Source organism: Asparagus officinalis, chromosome 4 (genome assembly GCF_001876935.1).
Source record: "Asparagus officinalis chromosome 4, Aspof.V1, whole genome shotgun sequence".
Classification (NCBI taxonomy): Eukaryota; Viridiplantae; Streptophyta; class Magnoliopsida; order Asparagales; family Asparagaceae; genus Asparagus; species Asparagus officinalis.
The window spans coordinates 113478282-113486532 of NC_033797.1; the positions used below are offsets into that span (position 1 = coordinate 113478282).

General features: G+C 34.3%; 1 non-coding gene across 1 annotated transcript; it reads left to right on the forward strand.

Moving 5' to 3' along the window:
* TRNAI-UAU lies at positions 1190-1263 on the forward strand. Its single transcript has one exon. It is a non-coding gene; the product is annotated as a tRNA-Ile (tRNA).

Consider the following 8251-nt stretch of genomic DNA (forward strand, 5'->3'; position numbering starts at 1 on the left):
ATGATCATAATGCAGAGGACTTTCCCCCTCATATACAATGAGTGTGTGGCACAATCTCCTCAACGTGAAAATAACAGTTACTGAAGTTAGCAGAGAATGCCTCATAAATACAACTGGTGAGGAGATTGTGCCACATCAATTATATATGAGAGATCCTACTCACCATATGACATATGATACTCATTTAACTCTCCATATTAATTTTATATTCATTATTCTTTAATAAACACTTTATTCATTCTTATAATTTGTTATAAGCTTTTACAATTTATATATATATATACTATCATATATATATATATTATATATATATAATAATATATATATCTTATATATATATATTATAATATATATTATATTATATATATATATATATATATATATTATATATATATATGAGATGTAAGGCGTATCATTGTCATAGGAGGATTCCTCACCTTGGTTTCTAAAGATATCACATGATTGGCGTCATATTGGTGATGCGACCGCTCAGTTGAATCTGATCTACATATTCAATAAACCCCAACACACCAAGTTTGGATGAACCCGTCGTCGTTTGACCTTCATCACCAGCTCGCTATCAATATTTAACGGGTTTATGGCATAAATAAACTTTCAACATTGGCTCGATGAAGGGTCAAACGACGCGATTCACCCAAACTTGCCGTGTGTTGAGTTTTAGAATATGTAGATCAGGGTTCAACAGAGCGCATCATCCCACAATATCACTCAATCATGTGATTTAGAGGAGTCAAGGAGGAAATCCCCTCCTATGACAATGATACCCATTAATATCTCTCTCTCTCCTCTCTCTATATATATATATATATATATATATATATATATATATATATATATATATATATATATATAATATTGACACCACACACACAATTGGCCGAATTGTATAGTGGATGTTATGGTCGACTCTTTTAAAAGTAAGAAAATTAGCAACTGGGTATCCGTCCTAACCAATAGAACCGTTAGGGGTCTATCTAACTCCTCTCAAAATTTTCTAACGATTTTAAAAGTCAAAAAGAGTTACTCAAAAGTTCTATTTGCAACAAGGAGAACTACAGATGGTCTATTTACAATAAATAGAACATCAGAAAGTCTGTTTGCAATTAGCCCTCAATTTTTTTCTCCTAATGCAAGAATAGTAATAATTTTAGTGCCATCAAAGGCACCAAGTCCCGTAGCTCAGTTGGTTAGAGCGTTGGTCTTATGAGCCGAAGGTCGCGGGTTCGAGCCCCGCCGGGACTAAATATTTTTTACTTGCTTGCTTACAAACTGACTTTTTGACATTCTAATATATAAATCAATTCCCCCGCCCCGCTACCCCCCAATTTTCTTGATACTATTCGCAGGCGATATGTTAATGCTTCCATCAACATAACAAACATGTATTATATGTGGTTAAATATTTTAATTATTTCTTTCAGTTTATGTGTTCACTATGGCTACATTTTGGACAAAATTATTTTATAGCTTAATAGATTGATTAATTCCTAGTTGGTATTGTAGTCTTCACTTTAGTAAATTGTTTTATTTAAGTGACACACACAGAAATGAGTGTGTGCTTAGGACATGCCTGTTCGCCTTTATTGTGAAGTCATTGCACAAATAATAATCGTAAACGAGTTATAAATTCTAATATTGTTGAGCTTGTTTCATCAAATTTTATGATATTTTCTTGCCACTTAGATTCACTCTATTTTATCAAACTTTGTGAAGTTGTAGGGCTCTTTTTTAAATTAATAAAATTCGAAGGATCTTTTTGAACTTTTGGGGTTATTTCTACTGTAAATTTTGTAAAGTTATAATGTTTTATTAAGTTAGGGACTTTTTTATAAAATTTTGAAGTGTTTGCAATTCTTGAATTTTTGTAAATTTCATAAAAACATAGGTTTTTCTATAAATTTTGTAAAATCTAGGATCTTTCTACAAAATTTTGTAGTTTTTTTGGGTTTTGGTAAGTTCTATGAACTTTTTCTGAAAATCTACAATTTCTAAAAGTTTTTTGGATATTTTTTACTAATTCTATATGTTGATTTTTTTCAATTATTTTTTTTTGTAAAGCCTTCAATTACGGAAGTCTTTTGCTATTTGTGCAAATTATGTAATTTATATTGATTTTGGTCATTTTCTAGATTGGTTAATCACACATAAAATATTTGTCTCCATAGTTATGAAGATGATTTAAGAGGGGAAATATTTCATAATACCATCTAATTATCTTTATCCTTATTTTTAAATTTAAATATAAAGAAATGAATGATAAGATAAGAAGTTCTAGTCTTTTTTCTTTTTTACTTTTTAGGTGACATTTTTAGATTTTTTTCATGGTCAAAATTTTAAATATTTATAGGTTTTTTCAAGTGTATTAATTTTTCAAGTTCTGGGATTTTTCATTTTGTAATTTCTTGAGAAGTTATTGAACATGGGCTTGAAAAATTATCCGTAACTTGTACCTTATTAAAGATACTTCAATTAATTAGAACATGATCTCAATGAAATCATACTAAAGATATTTATATTAATTAAGAAATTTTAAAATGAATGTAAATCTTTTGGACTTTAATGCAAAATTTTTAAAATCTACAATTTTCTATAGATTTTGTAAAATCAAATATTTTTTAGAATTTTGAATATTTTCAAGTCATTTGGGTTTGTTGCAAAATATACAATACTTGAAAGTATTTTGGGCACTTCTCTAATTTATAAGTTGATTACTTTGTAAAATCTTCAAATTATATTTTGGATATTTCTACGAGTTGTGCAAAATCTATGAATTTTGGATTTTTTTTTAGCTTGGTCACTCATACATAATTAATATTTGTCTCCTTAATTATGAAGGTAATTTAGAAGATGAGAATATTTCATAATATCAACTATTATCTTTATTTTTAAATTTAATGATAAAGAAACAAATGATAAGATAAAGAGTTCAATTGTTTATGTTATATCAAATTTAAATCTTTAGATTGCCAAAATGTTATATCTTTATACCTATCCTCTACTAAATTAATTTTTGTTACTTGTTAATTTCTTTTTACTTGTTAGGGCAGTTCACCATTAGCCTTACATATCAAAAGCCTGTCCGGTGTCCTTTCTTAATTTTTTAAAACTTAAATTTCACTAGACCTCTAATAAGTGTGGTCGCTTGGTACTATGCCCTAAATCTTTTTTAAATTCCCCGATAAGATTGGAAATTTTAGAAAACCTCTAAAATATTTGGGGTTTTACATTTAACCCACATAACGATGTTACCTCACAATTGTACATTCACGTACATTATCTCTCAAGACCAATGTGTACTTCTCAAATCATTCCTATTTGCAAATTAACCAATAAAATTACAAACAACCCCTAAAAAATATAAAAAACTAAAACCAAAAGAATATCTGAAAAATATAAAAAACTAAAACCAAAAGAATATCTGGAAAAATATGAAAATTATAAAAACCACCCTTAAACTTCTAAAAATCACAACTAATACACTTAAGAATCTAAATTTTTGAAAAGCCCGCTGAAAAAACTATATGTTGCAAGCAGACCTCACAAGGTTCTGAAATTACAAAAAATCCAATCAAAAGTTCAAATTTTACAAATCGCACTATATTAAAGAAACCCAATAACTACAAACGACCATTATTTAGGGTTTTCTGCCAAAAGTCATTGGGGATTAAGTGGGAAAACTGAAAAATGTTAGCAAAGTTCAATTTTTAGAAGCATGATGGGCATAATTGTCTACCTAATCGGAGCACAAAGAGGCTGACACAGAACACTTTAATGATGACTACGTCACAATAATGTTATGAGCCAATAATTATTGCTAACCATTTTCATTTATTTATCAAATTAGGTCAAATTTAGAAAAGATGATTTTTTTTTTATAAAAAAGAACAAATTCTAATATCATTCAATAAACCAACAATAAACTAACCATAAAACACATACCTAACCATTCATGTTCTCAACCAGTCCCTTGCTTGCAATCTGGTTCACGTCAACTACCTGGTATGGGATACATAAGTAATCCGTCAGAGAGGATTCAGCAAGTAACATTAAAGAAATAGGAATCCAAATGAAAGGACTTGGGAATAATAATTCACATTTAACAACTAAATCAAATCAGTGATAAGCTCAAAGAGATACTGATGAATATTAGACAAAAGTGCTCAAGTGAAACGGCAAAGCGATGACAAAGGATAAAGGACATTAACATAAATAGGAATGTAGACTATCTAATACATAGTGAATTGATAAGGGTAATCTCCCACCTTAACAATAGTCACTACTAAGCATTGTTTCGGGCTCTTTTGAATTGTAATTGATGCAGATTACAATAAAAGAAATACAACGAAACAAAGGAAAATTTTATTTTTCCTAGGGTTCTTTTCCATGTGCCGATGGAGTGTTGATCTCGTACTCCGTTGACTCGTCGACTAAGATGATGAGTCTTTTTACTGTTGATGAGGATTAAATTGCTTAGAAGGTAGCTCAGGCTTCTCTTAGCAATACCTCTCATATGCTTCTGCACGTGTGTGCTTCTCTCCGTGTGTCTCTCCTCTATTTTTCGTCTGTGTGTGTTGTAGATGATTTCCTCTCCTTTTATAAGCTAAAAGAGAGAGTTAATTATCCCCTTTTAATTGTGGATTAAGTGGCCATAAAAGTAAGAGTTAGTGGAAAGTGGTTATCCCCTAAAAGTAGCTCTGAAACAGCTAACTGGGAAAATTTCATGGACTTGGTGAAGTTCGCTAGGGACATGGGCGAAGGTTGCCATGATTGGGGGTGATGGTCGTTGGAGTTATGGATGAGGGCCGCTGCAGATATGGGCAAGCCTTCTTCAGAAGTGGATGACTTGATCCACTCTTGTTAATGTGGGCAGAGTTTATTGGTTGGCGAGCTTCGCCTATGAGTTCTAATTTGACACAAAATTCGACTCTAAGCTTTGGCCGACTGATGACGCCTTTCGATTTGGCATGAAAGTCGAATCACGTTTGATTTGGTCGAGTCGAGTTGACGTGGGTTGTCTAGCAAGCTTCGCTTTTTGAGTTTGAATTTAACATAAAATTTGATTCTAGGTGTGACTGACTAATAACCCCTTTTGACTCAGTCTGGGACATGTCGACTCATGTTTGACTTGGTCGAGTTGAGTGGATATGAGTTGCTTGGTGAGGCGCTTCAACCGTCAGGTGGCCTTCACTTCAGCTTATTATAGGCTTGACTTTAGGCACATTCGAAGTATTTAGCCCATGGGTACTTACTTCTTGGATCCTCAGTGAAAATATATTTTGATCGTCTACAAGACCCCCCCCCCCCCCCCCCATCATGCAATTCAATTTGTAGCTAGGATTGAAATACTTTGTATAAATAGCCAGAGGTGTAGTGTTGAACGTGACTTGAGTTGTCTTGATTAGGTGAAAACTTGTCTTCATCTGCCCAAAATCATGCATTTTAATTTGTAGCTAGGATTTGAAATGTTTTGGATAGATAGCCAGGGGTGTAGTATTGAACATGGCTTGAGTTGTCTTGATTCAGTAAAAACTTGTCTTCATCTGCCTACTTGGTTGCCAGAGGTGTGGTGTTGAACGTAGCTTTCCTTGTTATAGACTTGTGTTGAAGAATCAATGATACTTGTATTCGTCTAAATCCATGCTTGGAATGAAATTTGCCATTTTTGTTGTTTGGGTGATGAGAAATTAGTTAAATTTCGACTGATTCTTGGGTACAATCTGCTAAGCGAAGTTCATCAATTAGCGACATTCGCTAGCTGGCGGGGCTTAAGTTATTTTGAACTGCGTTGGTGAAGTTCATTATTTGGTAACGTTCGCTGGCTGGTGAAGTTTGTTGGGATGCGCCTCTTGATTTGTGCTGTCATTTGTGGCTGAGATCTTTCGATTGAAGATCCCGTGAGATTCGTTGTGGATTTGACCGAGTTTTAGGCTTTTAGTCTCTTTGTCTGATCCAATCAATTCTCAAAAGATGTGATTTTTTCGGGAGTTAGGGTTTAAAAGAGGCTATAAATAGTAGTCATCCCCATCTATTCTCACCGCCTCTATCTTCTTCTTCTTCCTCTTCTTCTCCATGTCTACACCAACGTCACATAGACCGGAGATGCTCCACGACAGAGGAGCTGAAATTAAACGACTCTAACAGAAGTTGGCCCAAGTTGAGGGCAATCAAGCGGATGAACTTCGCATACTCCGTTGCCTAGCGGAGTTCCTGTTAGTTGAGAAAGAGGTGGTCGAGTGGATCATTGAGAATCTATCAGTTGCTCTTGGTGACCTAACTCGCGATAGAGATTCATGGAGCTTCGAGAGCCTTGCTCTGAGTAAGACCATTCGGCGACTGAAATGGAACTTGAAGAAAGATATTTGGATCTCTATGAGCGAAGACTCTGACAGTAACTAGGTATCATGAACGTGATCCTAGATCAGAATTTGACATCGTGTGGCTGACTCAGGCCCAATGTTAAATTTTGGAATAAAGATGTGCTTCTTCTCATTGATATGCCTCATTTAGAGGAAGAGCGATCATTTTTATCTTTATGGGGAAACGCTTATTACCCTAAGTCTTGTAACGTCAGATGAACAAGGGCTGTAGCTTGGTGTAGCTCGCGTCCGTTCCTCAAGCGTCACACTACACATATCTTAGGAATATATGGTAGTAGCAAATAACAACAAGTACCCATCATCCTTATAACTGGGCCAGTCTTGAATGTCACCTTCATGTAGCAGAGTCTTCGATCAATAAAAATGAACTTTTCTTTGTGTTAAAATTTTGCATCTTTTGTGTGCTTTATTTGTTTGTACTTCTGTAGTGAATTTGAACTCTGCATGGCTCAATCTCTGCATGGAATCATCGTATTTGGAAGTGAAACTCAGGCTTCCTTGTACTGGTGAGAGTCAATTTGAAGTTCGCCAAATGACGCCTCAAAAAAATTGAGTTAAAGCTTTACTTAACTTGGAGACTTAGTGAATTTTGCTGAATCATTTTGGTGAGGTTCACTATGTAAACCCTTAAACGAATTGAGTTGTGATTTTCTCAATTTGGCGACTTAGTGAACTTCACTATGATGTTTAGGCGAGGCTAACCTTTAGTGCCTTGTTGAATTGGGTGAGGTTCACTTACTGAAGAAACAATCGCCTTGACGGGGTTCAGTAAGTAGGTTAGGCAAGGCTCAGCCTAAGGGTATAAATTTTAGGTCTTTGATCTGCGTGCGTAAAATTATGGCGAAGTTCATTCAAGGAGAGATTCTAGGCGTAGTTCGAGGCTAAACTCTCTTGCGAAGTTCGGGGCGAGATCTTTGGTAGAGTTCGTTGGTAAGATTTTTGGCAAAGTTTGGTCACGAGATATTTAGCAAAGTTTAGGGTGAGAAATCTTGGGCAAAGTTCAGGGGTTTTAGCCTATAAATAAGACTATTTGTCTCTCTCTTCTTCACTTTGATTTCAAAATTTTTCCTATTCTCTTTCGAACCCTAACTTTCTCAGAGATCCCCAAAGTTCATCATCAATGGCTCCTCGTCGCTCTATTTCTAAGGGAAGAGGCTCTTCTAGAGGGGTTAGGAATCAAATGCCTTTGAAGCATACGACAACTCCAGATTGATCGTTAATCAGTTCAAAGGAGAATATGACGTCTTCCACAATGACCTTATACCCAATCATGAAGGAGCAATGAAGCTCGTTCATTCATTTGAAGTCTTCTACATCGGTTATGTAGCCCGCCTCAAAATCAATCATGCTTATACTTTGGCATCTTGCAGCCACTTGCTATAACATCGCAAATTTATTTTTTCCTTCCGGTGATCAGATACCATTACCAATAGCTACGCATAAATCAGTAATTTATTTTCTTTCTTATATTTTATTTCTAGTATGAGGATTCTAACTTAGCTAAGTTCTCATTTTATGATTGAGTTAACTAAGTTGTAGCATGCATATAAACCTAGCAAGTAAAAATAAACCAGCCATGTTTTAAACCTTGATTAGAGATATCCCAAAATTGATAAATACCTATTTTAGAACTCTCTAATTAACATATTTAATTAAGTGGTCAGCCATGTTATTGAGAGGATTTTTGCACAAAACGTCTTAATTTTGGCTAAATTTGAAGATTCCTCTCCACATGGGTCTTGTATATATCTACACTCAACCTCCCCTTCTCTCTCATTTTGTCATTTGAAAATAAAAATTCCTAAGACCATCACTACCCCCTCTCTCCTCTAGCTAACTAGAACCAATAGCCC